The sequence below is a fragment of the Takifugu flavidus genome, chromosome 4 (assembly GCF_003711565.1).
Source record: "Takifugu flavidus isolate HTHZ2018 chromosome 4, ASM371156v2, whole genome shotgun sequence".
In the NCBI taxonomy this organism is placed as follows: Eukaryota; Metazoa; Chordata; class Actinopteri; order Tetraodontiformes; family Tetraodontidae; genus Takifugu; species Takifugu flavidus.
In genome coordinates, this window is record NC_079523.1 from 15241311 (window position 1) to 15259269 (window position 17959).

Below are 17959 nucleotides of genomic sequence, written 5' to 3' on the forward strand. Positions count from 1 at the left end.
TCAGAGGAAAAGCTAACCCGGCCATCCCAACAACTGGACCATCACCAGATGTGCTGACTGTGGGAACATACAGGGTCTCCAACGAGCCCTTAAACTCCTTCACAACCCCCCGCCTGCACCAGTGAACATCCTGGGAACCGATGTTGACGTGGTGGAGTCCTACAAGTACCTGGGTGTTCACCTAAACAATAACCTGGACTGGACACACAACACAGACGCCCTTGTCAAGAAGGGCAATAGCAGACTGTTCCTGCTCAGGAGGCTGGGGTCTTTTGGAGTGCAGGGACCACTCCTGAGGACTTTCTATGACTCTGTGGTGGGATCAGCCATCTTCTATGGGATTGTCTGCTGGTCCAGTAGCATCACGGACAGGTACAGGAAGAGGATGGACAGACTGGTAAGGAGGGCCAGCTCTGTCCTGGAATGTCCCCTGGACTTGGTGGAGGTTGTGGGAAACGGGAGGATGATGGCTAAGCTGTCATCCATGTTGAACAACACGTCCCACCCCCTACAGGACACCCTGACAGCACTGGGCAGCTCCTTCAGTAAGCGACTGCTCCACCCTTGCTGTGCGAAGGAGAGATATCGCAGATCTTTCCTGCCGGCCGCTGTCAGACTGCACAATAAAAATAACGCCCGTTAGCACAATCTGAATATTATATATTCTGATATGTATATTGTATTCACACTCTGTACTATGTAAAGGTATACAGGGGCCGAGTATCCATTTACCCTGATTATTGTAAATATACATCCTCTTTGTATATTCCAAATTCTATTCTATTCGATTTTATCTTATTTTTCTCTGCGTGCTCTGCTGTTGTTGCACTGTAAATTTCACTCCTCTCCTCTCCTCTCCTCCTCTCCTCTCCTCTCCTCTCCTCTCCTCTCCTCTCCTCTCCTCATAGATAATTGATGATGTGGTTTCTTGTATAGTTTCTCTGCCCCTTGAGCAAGGTACCAAACCCACAAATGATCACATAGGATCCTGCAATGAACTGGCGACTCATCCAGGGATGGACCTGCCTTCACCCACTGTGTACCCTCCCCATGACCTTAAAAAGGATAAAGTGGTTAAGAGGACGAGACAAGACTGAATATTCTGTGCTTAGGATGGACGGGTAAAGTGATGTAATAGTACATGAACCCTGACCCCAGAGAGGACATGCCCACATATTGCAGCCACAGTACACCCAAACAACAAACATCATATCTGTATTTGTCATGTCACATGGCACAGAGTGAGAGCTTTGTCAGCACAAAACATCTGACTGTAGTATAAGTGCTTTAGTCTCTACACATGATAAGCACACACTCTTTCCCACACTCTTTCACTCACACACACACACACAGTCTCAGTCACACACACATTCTCTATCTCTATGTCACATTCACTCACAAACATACACACATGTGCGCACACACACAGATGCATCCTCTACACACACAGCATCCCATGAGGATGTTGAAAACAGGTCAGAGAGCTGTGAGAGAGAGTATGTGTGCATTTTCAGTCTTTCAGTCTATCACCTGCTATTCTCTGATGATCTATAACAGGTCAACTCTGTGTGTGTGTGTGTGTGTGTGTGTGTGTGTGTGTGTGTGTGTGTGAGAGAGAGAGAGAGAGACACACATTCCACCTCTTAATCCATAACGCTCTCTTTTGCACACACACATACATGTTTTGTCACCTTTGCAGCTGTGCTCTTGCAGATAACATATAAAAGATTATATTTAACAGCTCATCTGGGTTTACTGTTATATAAATAAATAAAAACCTGTACACTAAAGGTTAATGTATATCGCACTTGTGCACTACCCTTGAACCCTTCACACTACCTCAAATGGCTGCTTTGTTGAGCAGAGAGGCAGGAGAAAACGGTGTCAGATTCCAAACAACCTCTGGGGGAAGAAAGATGGAGGAAATGAAGATGAAGGGTGAGGGGGATGAACGCAGTGGTTGCCAGGCAATATGTGCGGATGTCATACTCGGTGAGAGCGGTGGCTCCACAATGACCTAGATTTAATAGAAGAGCGAACGAAAGCACTGGCAGGATGATTGGTTTACTGTGGCGTTAAACACAGAGAAAGAGAGGGGATAATGGCCGCTGAAGATGAACAACAGCATAGAGGACATCAAATAGAAACCATCGATTTCCTGCAGAGAACTGCAACATTTCCTGTGTCCATGTGCTGTCTTTAATTATGCTGGACACCCGCTGTCACTGGAACAGCCACAAACAGCACAACAGTCCCGTAAGCCTGACCAAGGAAATCTTGTCTGGACTACAGAGCCACACCCCCACATCACATGACTGATGTACAATAAGTCTGTTAAATGTTGCTGTACTATGTACTAATACCTCTTTATCAGATGTGGTTCAGTGCAGCAGCGAAGGGGGGAGCCAAAGTCAGCGGCTCGCTTACTGTTGTGTTTCTGCGGGATTTCAAAAACTCCTGAAAAATTAAAGACCCCCTGCTGAACTTCAACCTGCACGGAGGGTGTTGTATTTCCACGCTCACCATCGTATCACGTATTCATGACGGACAAACAGCCGTTTAGTGCTGCCTGAAGGCAGCAATTAAGGAGAGACCGCACCCAGCAGCTTAAACTCCACCCACTAACACAAACCCCACCTAGCAGCACAAACCCCACCCAGCAGCATAAACCCCACACCTAACACAAACCTCACCCACTAACAGAAACCCCACCCAGCAGCACAAACCCCACTCAGCAGCATAAACCTTACCTACTAAAAATACGCCGGCATCATAAACCACACCCACTATAATCAATAATAATCAATTACAATCATTAATAATTATACGTTTAGAATGGAGGGAGATAATCGTCATGTTAACAATGTATTAAAGTGTTTTCAAGTAGATAAAATTATTAATTAGTGTTTCTGTGGCAGATCTCAACAGTGTAGTAGCAATAAAACAGTTTTTACTGATGAAGGAAATTAAATGTTAACGTTCCTTTCATGTTGCTTTGTGTTAGCTGCAATAAAAGGAGGGAAGAGTCCTCCTCCTCATCCATTGTCTGATCTTCATCTGTGTCTGATCCTGTTTCTTTTCCTCCATCTGCCTGATCTCTGATTTTCGTCTTTCTTGCTTTCATCCACATTGACTGAGGCCATATCATCCCTCCATCTCATTAGCACATCTGGATTTTCTCATTCCCATCCCTTCCTCCAACCCTTTTCCCAGCTGCCTTTTTGATCCTGAATGTTTGCTGCCTCTTGTCCAATGAGAGAATGCCCTGGTCACCAGGGCTCCATGGCAACAGCCCTGCAAAAAAAGACGGGGGAGGATGGAGGAGAAGCGGGGCAAAGAGAAAGACCAGCCCCTGTGGAAGTGTGAGACTGGAGGTGTGTCTGTCATTATTAAAGCTATGTGTGTGTGTGTGTGTGTGTGTGTGTGTGTGTGTGTGTGTGTGGTGTGTGTGTGTGTGTGTGTGTTTGTATTTGTGTGCAGACGCGCGTTCATGCCTGCGTGCATGTGTGTGTGTGCGCTCTCTCATCAGCCTCCTTAAACTGTTTTCATTTCAGATTTGACGAAATGAAACTAAGACAACTGTCCAATAAGAGCAGCTAAAGGGGGTGAACAAATGAAGGAATGAATAATCCATTGACCTGGATGGAAACACAAACATTTGTCAACAGCAGCCAAAGCGTTAGAGTGTTAGCATTAGTTCACATGGCATCAGGACATAAGAGAGCAGCCAGACTGGGCTGGGTGTGAGGGTAAAGTGGGATGGGACTTTTTTGAGCACTGCCTATGTGCCTTTGAGCCTCCTCATTCTGTCAACACTTTGCCACCTGCAGCAGGTCTATCTTTCAGACACAGCTGCCTCCAGGTTACCATGGAGACAGGACTACTATACTGCTCTCTCTCTGAGACACACACACGCACACAGAGTGATCCGATTGACAAAATTCCATTTCTTGACCTTGAGTCCTGTTGAAACATCTGTTAGAACAAAGACAACAAACAAAAGTCTGGATTTAATCAAAGGGCTCAGAGGCTCCTGTTGGAGAAGTGTTCAGCTGGGAAAAAGTGGTTAAACCCAGCTGATGCAGCAGCTTCTCACTTAAAGAGCAACAGTGTCAAAGGGGGAGAAGATGGCCTGGTTTTAGAAGAGTCAGATGACTGTCCTGCATCCAACTCAGGAAACATCTAAGGAGATAAAAGAAACCACTAAATCTGAAGGGTAAACAACTGGTTATACTGGGAAAGAGAGGATAAATGACTGGTTTTTCTGGGACAGAGATTGTAAATGACTTGTTATACTAGGACAGAGAGGGTAAATGACTTGTTATACTGGGACAGAGAGGTTAAATGGCTGGTTATTCTTGGACCAAAGGCAAAATGACTGGTTATACTGGGACAGGGAGGGTAAATGACTGGTTATACTAGGACAGAGAGGGTAAATGACTTGTTATACTGGGACAGAGAAGTTAAATGGCTGGTTATGCTGGGACAGAGAGGATAATAACTGGTTTTACTGGGACAGAGGATAAATGACTGTTATACTGGGACAAGGAGGATAAATGACTGGTTATACAAATACACACACATACAAAAACACACACAAATACACACAAACACAGACGGCAGTAAAGACATGGGCTTTACATAAAACCTAGTAAAGTGTTAATGGTTCTATTGGTGTGATGTGATGAACGTGCCAGTTGTGTGAAGGTCAGCAGAGAAGAAGGTCCAGTGTGTTTATGGATGTGTGTTTTATAAATCAAATGCTCGTTTGTGCGTTAGTCAGTCAACCATTTCATGGGTGGCGCAGCAACTGTAGGAGTGTCAAAGTAGCAGTTGACGCCTGCATTGTGTTTTCAGATGGACTACTGGTACTGGTTCTGCAGTGGGGGAGAAGCTTTACGGACTCGAACCAGCAACTCCAGACCATCTCTGTGTTTGGGAAAAGCACAGGAAGCAGGACGTCCAGGTTGTCTTAGAGACGCTGACCATTAATCCTGTGTGGTGGTTGGCATTCCTACCTTCATGCTGCATGCTGATTGGCTGAATTGTGGACCATCTGTCACCAGGAGAGAATCGTGCTAAAACCAGAGTTTTGGCTCAAGGTTCCCATGACTTCTGCTCCTCAGCCAACATCTTCAGATCATCACCATAAAAACGAGGTCAGAGTCAAGGTCAGAGAGCTTGTGCCATGCTCAAGGGCACAACATCTGGATTTCCATCCTGAAGACCAGCCTTGAACCAGCTACCTCTTTATTAGCAGCATGACTGTGTGCATTACTCCAGCATATCTGTGACACACATTCAGGATAACTGATGGTGTTAAAATACATCTGGGGCACATCAGCTCACCTCTGGATCCCTTCATCAGGATAATGAAAGGAGTTGCTCATCCTGATGAGGGAATCCAGACACCAGGATTGATTTTCACAGGGGTTCAAAGAGAAAATGATACAGACGATCGCTGATACCACAGCAACGCTTTGTGAATGAAGATAGTCTGATGATGGAGGCCAAAATCAAACACACACACAAGCATGAGGAACCAGTTTAAGTGGACATGAAACCATAAGATTCGTCAGCTGTTAAATCTCCATGGTTACATAATAAAGCAGTGACAGACGGAGGTGGAACACATGTCGTTGTCATCTGCTGATGGTTTCTATTTCCTCTGCTGTGAATGGCTGCATGTTTGAAATTTGTCATGTGACTTTGTGATTAAAAGCACTCAGCTATTAGCCTTGTGTAGCAAAGCTTGATTGTGTGTGCTGTAGCGACTTCTAGTGGTGACGGGGTAAAACATCCGCATTTGTCCTCTGCTGTTAAGTGTGTGACAGAATCTCTGGGGGTTGTAAGGATGTTGGGATTTCTGGTTTGTACATGAATAAAGACAGAAAGACAGAAAGATTAGCATGCTAGTATAGATGCTATAGGGATGGTTTGTGTGTCTCTCAGACACTGTGCAGTTAGCCTGGAGAAGAACCGAGGTCATCAAATTCATATATACTGTACATCTATGAATAAATGTACACTGAAAAAATGCACACTGACACACACATCAGCTCCACACTGGGTTTGTAGAAAAAACAAAGAAACACACCGTTATCATGGGATTACCACAAACACCACAATGTATTCTCCTCTCCTCCCTCCAGCCATTGGAAGGGTAGGACACGAATATCTGCAGTCAAAAGACAACGTTGTCTAATAGTCTCTCTCTGACCTTCTCAGTGCTTCCAAACAAAGAAGCACTGTGTGTGTGTGTGTGTGTGTGTGTGTGTGTGTGTGTGTGTGTGTGTGTGTGTGTGCACTACTCGTTCATATTTCAACAAACATTAAATCACACACAAAAATGAAATGTGTTTGATGCTCCTCCCACGTGTTAAGATCATAACCTCTCTCTCTCTCTCTCTCTCAGACCCATACACACACACACACCACACACACCACAGACATACACACTTTAGCCAATCACACTTCACTTCAACAGGAGAAACTGAAGACACAGGTGTGCCACAGAAAGGAGCTGCTGCATCATATGATTGTTCAGACTCCAACAATAGTTCTGGACACCAAAAATGATGGATGGGTAAAATGCTGAGAACGGAAGTGAAGCTAATCAGACCAAAGGAGAGCGAGAGTATGAATCCTATGGAGAAACTCACAGCAACACAACCCATCAACAAGTTTCTAATCACCTGATCCTATTTTTCTGTGTGAGTACAGACTTTCTAATAAACCTTCACACAGCCGTGATTCAACAACCAACACCCTGATATCATACACACATTGTTGTCTGACTGGAAAAAAGGAGAACTAATCTGCTTCCACAATTGACAACAGACACATGTAACTGCACCAGAAAGGAGCTAATGCTAGCCAGGTAAGATTACTAATGATATAACAGTGACAAACAGGAAGTCCACCTGAATATAGGTGAGTTACAAAAATCAGCTGGACTCATAACAATCATCCTCCAACAGATCAATCCTGCCCTGAGGTTATGTGATCTTTGATGAAGCAGAACAACCTCGCTCCTGCACAGGGGCACACCTGGGTCCAGGTTTCAGACCCACCATCGGTCAAACATGGGTGTCAGCACTGCTAACAGACAGCGTGCTACACTGTCGGAGCAGCGCTGGGAATCCAGACCTCCACAAAGAGTTCCCTCACTCACAGTCACACACACACACACACACACACACACACACACACACACACCACACACACACACACACACTCACACACACACACACACACACACACACGCACACACACAAGAGCTGCAGTGTGTGCTGGTACCTCTGTCAGTGCTGCTCTTGTTTCCAGGTCTTCAGCTGTAGGTGTTGTATCTCCATCAGTTCTTCGTCATATATCAAACACAAGAAAATACAAGAACAAAGACAAGCAGCTGTCAAAGCTGGAAGAACAGAAATCAGGAGAACGTTACGGTCTGTCCATGTCGTCCTCCACTGTGGGCTCCTTTCTCCCTCTCTCCTCTCCCTCTCCTCTCTCTGTCTCTCTCACTGATTCCATCTGTCACCGCCTCCCCTTTCTAACCCCTCCCACCTCATGCATTATTAATGAGATACACATACATTGCTGCTGTCAAATACACACGTTACAGCGTGTGTTGTAGTGTTGATGTTAGCATTGTCTCTTAGCGTGTAGCTTTCTTTTATCGTCTTTGTTGTCGTTTGTCAATCGTTTGCAGGTCTTCAGTTCAGTTTAGTGGTTTATTGTTGGTTGTTTTCACCTCCATTAGGTACTACAGGGAATGATCACAGCACACACCAACTCTTTTTCATGAGACCTCAATGCTGTAGCATTAGCTTATTAGTATGAGAAGGCTCAGAATATTCCAGATGACGACTGGATTAAATGTGATTAAATGTCACTCATGGTTCAGTGTTGGTCCAACATCTTAAACCTGCTGGTCCTGCTGGTTCTGCTTGTCCTGGTTCCTCCCGATGTGGGTCTTTGTTCTGCTCCACCACTTTGTTGATAAGAATTCAGGATCAGTTCTGGAGAACCTTAAACACTTCCTGCATGTACACATGACCTCCATAGAGCTCCGACACACACTACAGTCATGCGTGAACACGCTCTCATGCAAAACACGCACAGGTCACAAGGTCAATCATGCATGAACGCATGTACATACACTGAGACCCCTCCCCCTTTGGAGAGGAAAGAGGGCAAACATGGATGGGAATATCACCAGGCTACAGAGAGGGTAAATGACTAGTTATACTGGGACAGAGAGGTTAAATGTCTGGTTACACTGGGGCAGAGAGGGTACATGATTGGTTATACTCAGACAGAGAGGGTAAATGACTGGTTATACTGGGATTATACTGTGCTCTGTGAAGATACACAAAGAATCATTAGTTTTCATGTGTTTGTGTATCTGAGGTTGACCTGCTTCAGAATGTTTAGATCTCTTCTGTCTGAGGCCACACCTTCAAACAACCAGGAAGCCCAGTACCCCCCCCACCACCACCACCACCACCACCTCTCCAAAATGCACATAACCCTCCAATATCACTAAAGAATAAACCCTGACAACAATAGAGCAACCTCAACTCCCCCACCAGTGCTTCCTTAAGACAAGATGTTCAAACACGCGCAAACACATACACACATAAACGCACACATGCACGCACACAAACGCACACACACACACAGGTTTACTGCCAAAAACAGAGATTATTACTTGCAGGATTACATCTATTTCTGACATGTGAGGCTTGTCTGAACGTTCCTTCTCTGTTAAAGTTGAGATGTTTTGTTGAAACTAACAAAGCAGGTGAGAGGAGCTGGTAAAGGAGGTGCGAGGAGCTGGTGACAGAGGTGAGACTGCTGAGGACCTTCCAACCATTTTGTTCTTCTGATTCTCATCTGTGCAGCAACATTGATAAACATTTTTCAAATCTGTTCAACAATCAGCATAAATGTTGAGCTTTAAATTATTCACAGCCTGTGAGTCTCGCTGTTGGGAGGTGGTGATACAGGGGAGGATGACTGACCTGGATTTACTGAAGCATTTAAAGGCATGACTCTGAGCACGTCATCGCCATGGTGATGCGCTCGGTCAGGTGTGTTCTTCCTTTAGTCACATAAATATCCCTGACTATTGTGCCAACATCCATTTTCCTTCCGAAGCTTATGTGTTTGCAAAAAAAGCTAATGCTGACCTCAAGAGCTCATTAGCATTCCTGTGTTTGTGCAAAATCTGACCAGTGTGTGTTCATCTCATTGAAAATGGCTGGACTTTCCTTCATTTACCAACTTTCCTTCATTTACCAACTGGAGAGAGAGAGAGAGAGAGAGAGAGAGAGAGAGAGAGGAGAGAGAGAGAGAGAGAGAGAGAGAGAGAGATTTTGATTTTTTTTAATTTTTTTTTTCAAAAACTCAATTTAATTTATCATTACAAAAAACAAGAACATGATCCAAACAAACAGAGAACATCATTCATTTAAGGAGGCCTCCAAAGACCAGCTCCTCCTCCTCCAGACATAGTTCATCTTTTGGGCACCTGTATGTCCGGTGAACTGTTGCTCTCCTGTATGTCCAACAGTGGTGGGCCCTCAGGGCCTGCAAGGCCTTCTCTGCTGGCCTAAAAATATCTGAATCACAGACTGATGTTAATTATATTTTCAAAATAATTAACATCAGTCTGTGATTCATGAATACGTACTAAATAATTCCAAATGGTCTGTCTGCTTCCTTTCATTGCCAGCCCCCTGGTTGCGCTGCTTCCAGACAAGTATTTTCATATTTAAGCATTTAACCAATCACATTTCAGCCACTATTTGTTGCCAGGGTCAAAGAAATCTGCCTGGAGGCTTTCACAATCAGTTTTGCGGGCCCTGTAGCATAAAACAAATGTCAATCAAATTGTTGCTTCAACCAATCAGATTTTGAGTTGGCGACCCCAAGGCCTTCTAGCAGGCGTAGGAAACATCAGCGTATTCACACGCTTTGATTGGATAGTCAGAGAGTGTACTAGCCAGAGCTAGCAAACTGCATCTGTAGCGAGCTGCACAAGCAAAGATATTGTTGCGTTGATTTAATAGCTGTTTTGTCAACCCACAATGGCTGAAGTAGGAGAAAAAATGGATTTGGTCGCAGATTTACTGTCAAAGCCATTTTCAAGACGGACTTTTCAAGAAAAGCTGGACATTGTTAAGCAAGGTCGGGCAACTCCGAAGCTAGCAAGCCTGTCACAACCGGGAAAAGGATTTGTCCGCCACTTTCAGTCCACTAACTACGAGCGGTACTCCTGGCTCACAGGCTCCGAGGAACGCTGCAAATTGTATTTCTGGGAGTGCTTGTTATTTGCCACTGATCGACATGGTGTTCGGAGCCACACTGGATTTGTAAATTTGGCTTGCCTAACCAAGGCAGCAACAAGGCATCAAAGCACTGTCAGACACTTACAAGCAACGGTGCTTTCCAAAACTTTTGGGGAAACCAGAGTGGATCTACAGCTGAGCGAGCAAGTGCGCAGGGAAACAGAGCTCCACAACGAAAAGGTGAAGAAAAATAGGGAAATATTAAAAAGACTGATAGACTGTATTTGGCAGTGACCATCCCTGTGTCTACTGCTTCTGTTGAACGGACATTCTCAGCCCTAAAGTGAATTAAAACGTATGCCAGAAATACGACAGGGCAGGCTCGACTTTCAGCATTAGCTTCGATGGCGATAGAAAAGGACTTCTTGATGGAACTGAAACGCACGGATAATCTGCACAACAGAGTAATTTAAATCTTCTTGAGGAAAGAAAGGAGGATGGATTTTGTGTACAAATAATCAGGATTTTTGTTGAGTAAAATCAAAAATCCTGATGATTATACTAAAATGTTGCTATATTCCTAAATAATTTAGTGTGTTGGGGAGGATCACTTTGGGAATTTCCCAGCATGCTTTGTGGCAGTGTGTCTGTGGGTTCAGGTTGGTGTTAACCCTGTTTTTGTTCGTTGTAAATGTTATCTTTTGGTTGGTGGGTTTGGTTTGAGGTTGTGACTTGATCCTGCCGTGTCCCGTTTGTCCTGCAGGCTAGGTGTGTCCACCGCCGGTTCGAAGGCAGGAGACATTTGTTTCGCTGTGGACAGTTTCTTTGCCTTATCATTTTTTACCTTTGTCTCTGTATTCTTCCGTTTGATTGACACGTTGATACTGTTCTCCTCCACTCCAACATCCTCCATGTCCAGGACGGTCTCAGCCACTCTTGTGACCGTCGGCTCCACCAGCTCTCTGGTGAGACGCTCACTCCCGAGGTCCACGTGGTCCCCCAGGTGGCCCCCCTGCAGCCCTGCTGGCTCCTCCACCTCCACGGCTGTGCCTGTGTCGCTCCGCGCGTTTTGCACGGACTCACTGTCTTCGTCGTGCGCGCGCGGCGCTGTGCTGTCGGGCGGGTCGACTGGCCGGCGAGCCTCCGCGTTATTCGGGCACGACCGGATCACATGGCCCTCCTCCCCACAACCACAACACTTAAGAGAATCAGTGGTGACATAAATAGTATAATCACGTTTGATACAATCACGTTTTTAACCGGGTTTGACAGGGGAAACACCGGCGTCAATTCACCATTAACGGCTTCCGTGCCCCACAATCTCTCCCACAGCCAGAATGCACTCCTCCATGGACACACCGGTCGGTGGAGAGAGTTTAAAGGCGTGTCTGCGGGTGAGTTTCTCCAACCCGGAGACTCCCGGCATGGCGACCGTGACCACCAAACAATTGCACCAAAGACAGTGAATAAACGACCAAAATTACAGTAAAGTGCTCCCCAATGTGATTAAACACCACCCAGTGTGACAATAAAGATCAAAATTTAGAAAAAGTTTGGAAAAAACACTTAAATTTATCATTCACTCCCGCTGCCAACACACTCACCACGCTCACGCTCAGAGAGAGAGAGAGAGAGAGAGAGAGAGAGAGAGAGAGAGTGTGTGTGTGTGTGTGGGGGGGGGGGTGTTATTGATTACAGCAGATGTTCCACATGTCCTCCATGCCACAGATGGTCACTCCACTTTTCTTCTCTTGTCCTTGTGTTGTCTTGGCACGTCATTAGACATGCAGGGACTTTCAGGTTATGTGTTAGCGTGTGTGTGTGTGTGTGTGTGTGTGTGTGTGTCACTTCTGTGGCTACTGCGGACCAGCTGCTACCAGAAGCTATTGTGTAACTAGACGCCATGACAACAGGGTGCAGTGTGTTAATGTCTGGTGTGTGTTTGTCTTGGGGAGGAGGGGTTAAGGAGGCTTAAAGAGCTAAACGAATGGATGACCCGTGTCTCCGCTTGGCCTTGTGGCCTCACCAACTCATTAACTGTGGACAACAAACATACCTCCTATTTATGAGGACAAAGTCTGGAGTTTGTGTGTGTGTGAGTGTGACAGTTTTTTTGTTTTTTGGGGGGGGGTTGACTCAGATTTGGACATCAGGTCCAGAGCACAACAACCTGTGTGTGATTCACAAATGGTGTTGAAGTACATGTGCTTGCACACATGCACACACACACGCACACACGTGCACACTCACACCACACACACACACACACACACACACACACTCACACTCACACTCACACTCACACTCACACTCACACTCACACTCTCCGGTGGTTCATTAGTGGTTCAGAGTAGAGACACAGGGGCATGAATGTGACCAATTTGTGGATCGTCTGTTGTTGCTGGTTGTTGAGGACTCATCTGTACCTTCAGGACACATTAAGCTTCTTTCTCTATACTGACAGATCGACTTTCACAGGCATGCGTGCGTGAGCATTTCTATCCATCTGCATCTTTTAATATTCCAAACAGCAATAGTCCAAAGAGGACGATGACCTTTTGACGTGATTGGCTATGCTCTCTGACCAGAAAAGAAGACCGTCCAATCAAGTCAGTGTCCTGTTGTGGACATATTTAGTGTGTGGAGATAATGAGGTCTGGAGGATAACATGCAGCTGAGCAGCAAAGAACAGACAGCTGACCTCTGGAGAACCCATCTTCATCTACTCCAACCTTCACTCTCTCCCTTCTCTGTCCCTCGCTATTATGCTATTAAGCTAACAAATATCCCGGATGAGTTCTTTTCATCAAAACAGGGACTCAAAAGAAAACATTTTTAGGATAAATAAAAGACACTGTTGCATATTTTTCCAACTACAGTGACTTTATTGGTTCAGGCCAGAACATTTCATAGTTCAGCAGAACCCCTAGCTCAGTACCTTAGCTCAGGAAAGCTAAGCTCCTGTCTGCTCGCATTTGCTCAACAAAATGCTGCAACAAATCAGAAACTGATGTTTGTGTGCTAACCTGTTACCATAGCCTCACCCTAATCTCTTCCCAGATGAGACCCCAACAGCTGGAAGCAGATGCTAACGGACATCCAGCATCAGTCAGGAACACCAGCCAACACAGCCAAAACACAAATCAGTGTCACCACATCTTAAATGCTAAACAAAGAGTAGTTAGCATCAAAGTGGAGTAGAAGAAGAATGAAGACAGACATTAGGATTAACAAGGTGATCATGTGACCCAGAGTCCATTCGAGTCGAGTGTCAATGACAGTTCAGAGCCCGAGGCAAGAACAAACGTCTGTCACTTCCAACACTGACACGCTCCCTGTGCACATATGACTGCATAATGAACACACACACACACTCACATACACTCGCACCCACACACACACTCACGCTCACACCCACAAACACACAGCATGGACAGGCTGACAGATTAGTCCCCAGATTAGTCGCTGAGTGAAAGAAACCTTCTCGTTTTAAATTAGCTGACAGGACTCTTCAGCACACAAGACCCTTCATTAATTATGCATGAGGTTTAAACTGGGATTAGGACCTTAATTAATAATCAAATCATTGTTTGGCCTGCATGTAGAGCTCAGAGATTATGGCCGCAAGGGAAACGCTGCGGTCCAAGTTCACATAAGAATGAACATAAGAAAATGGCCAGAGACCACATTTTCTTTTAATCTCACCAGGAACCAAATTTAAGAGCCTGTCAGTAGGTGTGGTTTAACAAGCCAATTGGATGATGAGAAGTTAACACTGGCACTGGTAGCTCAACGTGTAGAGGCTGCAGAGCGGAGGGGTCTTGGATCAAGCTCCAGGCGAGGACAAATCATATCCTGGGAGAAGGGGGAGGCGCCAGAGCACTGCTAAGGTACCCTTGAGCAAGGTCCCAAACCCCCAAACATAATACCCAGCTCATTCAGGGCAATTCATTCAGATTGTTGTGTCTACCTGCACCCGTGCGCAGCTGGAAGAGGCTCCATCAGCCTCCCCATCGCCCCAGAAGAGAAAAAGAAAAAAGGGTTAACGCCATTGAAAGATCCCCCCCCTCACACACACACACACACACACACACACACACACACCACACACACACACACACACACACACACAAAACGTCTTCCACTTAACCACTGAGTTATAAACAGGGTTTGATCCACAAATGATGAGGATCTGTGATCACAGGTACTTCCTCACCCCCTCTTGAGTCCCTTCTTTCAGTCCCTTCATCTGTCTTTTATTGATTCCACTTGTCCGAATGTCTTTAACCCACTTTAAGTCAAAAACAATGGAAACAATGAGCAAGGCCCTGAGGCAATGGGAGGGGAAGATCTACCCCCACCCCCCAATCCCCCACTGGGGGAGAAAGAGACAAGAGCACTGCTGTCCATCTGCTGACAGGAAACACTGGTGCTGGGTGAGGGTTAATACATGACATATGCACGGCCCAACACTGTCATTAAAAGTTCATTCACTTGCTTCATACATAATGACCATGTCTGTCTGTGTATGTGTGACTGACTTTAACATGCTGGAACATACCTGTGTACTCCAGTAAGCTACAGCTGCACTCACACTGCCAACTCATTTGGCCTTTAAGGGAAAACATGCTGAGGCACCGTGAGGTCGCCTAGTGTGGACTTAATCTGGCCCTGAACTTGTGTCACCTCTGCTGTGGCTGTGTCTTTCCATCCGTTCGTCTCTGTCTGTCAATGGACTTGGGTATACAGAGAAGAACTGGTTAAATAAATGGCTGCATTGTTGGGGTGCTCTTCTCCTTCCCCCCATCTCTCCATTCATCCCTCCTGGTGATTTTTGGTTCCTTCCTGCTCACAGGTTATGGATGAAGGTGTAAGGAACCTGCAGCAATTTGGCTTCATTTTGAAGGAGACTTTTGTTGGAGACCCACCTCAGCTGCCAATCAGCTACAGGGAGAGTCTGACAGGTGCATGGTGGGAAATAGCCTCAGGTGGGACAAAGGGTTCTTTGGTGTAGAAGAACCCAAACACTCTAAGAGCACCATGAGATGGAGGAGCCTCCTGAGAAAACCCAGCTATGCCTAACCCAGACAAGGTTTTGTATGCTGGCCAATCAGACACTTCATCTCTCAAGATCCAGTCTACCAACTCAGAGCAGCTACTTTTAGAATCAAGCCTGTGGTCATCAGCATGCAGCATCCTGACCTTCTGTCCCTAATGTTCACTAAGGTCAAAGTGGACCACATGGCCCTGCGGTGCAGCAGTTCAACGGCATCATCATCATGTCTCTGCTGTAGGTAGCTCTAACACAGCAAAGGAGAACCCTCCAGGAGAACCCCTCCATCATCTGAAGATCAAACCTGGTTCACACTACCACCAAAGAAGGTCAGAAGTTCATCCTTTGTTGAACTTCTGTGCCTGTTCTGAACTTCAGAAGCATCGTGTCACGACATGCAGATAAAATCACTGCGTTTCTACACTGTTCTGGTTAAAGGGTTTGATTTAGGGATTTTCAGAACCAGAATCAAGACCAGAGTTCAAGATGCTTCTGTCCATCCTCATATTATCCTCGCCAAATGGTGGATAGCCATAGTCCTCCACCCCAGACACTGGCCTCTCTTCTTCATAGCATCTCAAGCTGTGTTCCTCTGAGAACTTCTGTAATAGAAGCTGTTGTCATGTAAAAGGATAAGACAATGTGAAAGGAGGTCTGTACTGAAGCACAGCCAGAACCAGCCGGCCCAAAGAACCAAATTCAAAACTGTTATACAAAAGCCTGAGAAATTTGTTCAGAACAATGAGTAGGGAAGAGAGTGAAGCCAAGGTGGCAGAGATCCCTCCACCACTGAGAAACCATAGAATCATGGATGGATGGATGGATGGATGGATGGATGGATGGATGGATGGATGGATGGATGGAGTTTAGAACTATTCTGCAGCCTGGACTCGTGCAGCATCACATCTGGTATTACACTGGCCTCTGCTGGTCAACTAGTATAATTGTAGCTTTGTTTTTGACCTCAGAGTACTGTATGGGTTCTGTTAGGTACTGAGAGGTTCTGTTGGGTTAAAATCATTTTTGTGTAGTATTGGGAGGTTCTGTTGGGTTTTGTATAGCCCTGGAGGGTTCTTTAGTGCTGTGAAGGGTACTAAGGATTAGTGCTGGTTCTATAATTGAATCTACTCAGTGTGACTGGAGAACATTTAAAGAGCAGAAGATCACATTTACTCTCAGCTGATTCAAACAGAACAGCCGAATGTTCTGGAGCAGAACAGCATCATCATCAATACGGAATGGTCCTGAATTAGACAGATCACAAATGCATCACGAGAAGTGCAACTTCAGGTGGAACTTTAACAAGGTCCAGAAAAGAAGCGGTCAGATCCAAACTGGCCCCAGGTCAGAGCAGTGCAGAGGATTTTAGTAGATCTGGATCAAATCTTGACCTGATGCCGCTCAGAACATGGTCAGTACAGAACTCTGTCCAATGTCCAACTAGAGGATCTGGTGTGTCCAGATCAGTTTGATGGTGTTCTGCAGGGTTCCACATGCAGCTCATCCACCTGTGTCGGGTTTGTGGGAGGTTCCAGCTGCTGATGCCGAGACATCTGAGCTTTAGATGCCCACACACGTTAAAACGGAGGCTTTGTTGTTGTTCCTGCAGACTTTGATGTTTCAGTTAATTTGAAGGCATTGAAATGTTTAAATCATATCATTGAATAACTTTGGTTCCTACAATGTCTCCACCGTTTTTGACGGTTGCTGCAGCTAGAATGTCAACGCGGAATAAAGCAGCAGGACTTCAAGGTTACCCTGACTATGCAGAACCAGGAGCCGCTGCAGGACCTTCTTTCACTTGGTCCCTTTATGTCTCTTGACCTAGGTTCCGATCTACTGATCCACAGAGGGCTCACGCCTGATCATCGGCAGAACCAACAGTACAGGTCTGGGAACGTCCCATTCAACCATCCGCTGCAGTGACACACACACACACACACACACACACACACACACACACACACACAGACGCGCACGCACGCACGCACGCGCACGGGCCTCTGCGGATGCAGGCCGGGTCGGTTATTTCACGGATTTGGTGCCTATAATTTCGTTTTGTTCCGCAAATAAAACACCGCAAAGGGTTTGACCGTGCTCAGTCTTGTGCTATCCGGAGCTCTGCAGGCTCTTTCGCAACCGGGACACCACCCGATGCGTCAGCGCGGCGGAAGAGTGAGTGGCTCCGTCCTGTCAGCAGAAAGTGCCCGCTTACCTGCGCAGGTTGTGCGGCTCCTCCGCGTCTGTCAGCACCTGAGCGGCATCAAAGTGCGGATCAGCTCCTCCTGGGCCGGCCGCTTCCCGGAGATCCGACTCTGTGGCTCCCCGTCAGTTCGAGGCGGGTCTCTGCACTCATCCAGGCGTCAGCTGTTCTTGATTTGGTCCGCAGGCGCGCCTCCTCCTCTGCGCGCACGCTGAACGAGTCATACAGAGGTTGGCCTGTAGGGTGGGGGCGCGAGAACATCTGGAGAGTTTGAGCCGGTTTCCGGCACATGTGGAACCTGTTTTAACCGCACCAAATCCCGGTGAACGTACTGAAAGACCTCCAGCATGGTGGTGGGATTCAATTCAATTGTTCTGGTAACAAAAACTGATATTTTAGCGTCATCTG

General features: G+C 46.1%; 1 protein-coding gene across 19 annotated transcripts in view; it reads right to left on the bottom strand.

Moving 5' to 3' along the window:
* nfasca (neurofascin homolog (chicken) a) overlaps positions 1-17869 on the bottom strand; it is a 45792-nt gene extending 27923 nt beyond the window's left edge. For 4 of the 19 annotated variants that reach the window (XR_008950189.1, XM_057031069.1, XM_057031071.1 and 1 more), the window contains exons 1-2: positions 17564-17867; positions 7300-7360 (exon numbers count right to left, since the gene is read on the bottom strand). The gene's annotated coding sequence lies outside the window, so the exon portion shown is untranslated. Of the gene's footprint in view, positions 1-7299; positions 8467-17563 lie in introns of those variants that run through there. The other 15 variants (XM_057031082.1, XM_057031081.1, XM_057031080.1 and 12 more) reach the window with 9 other exon arrangements.
* Positions 17870-17959: the final 90 nt, after the last annotated feature.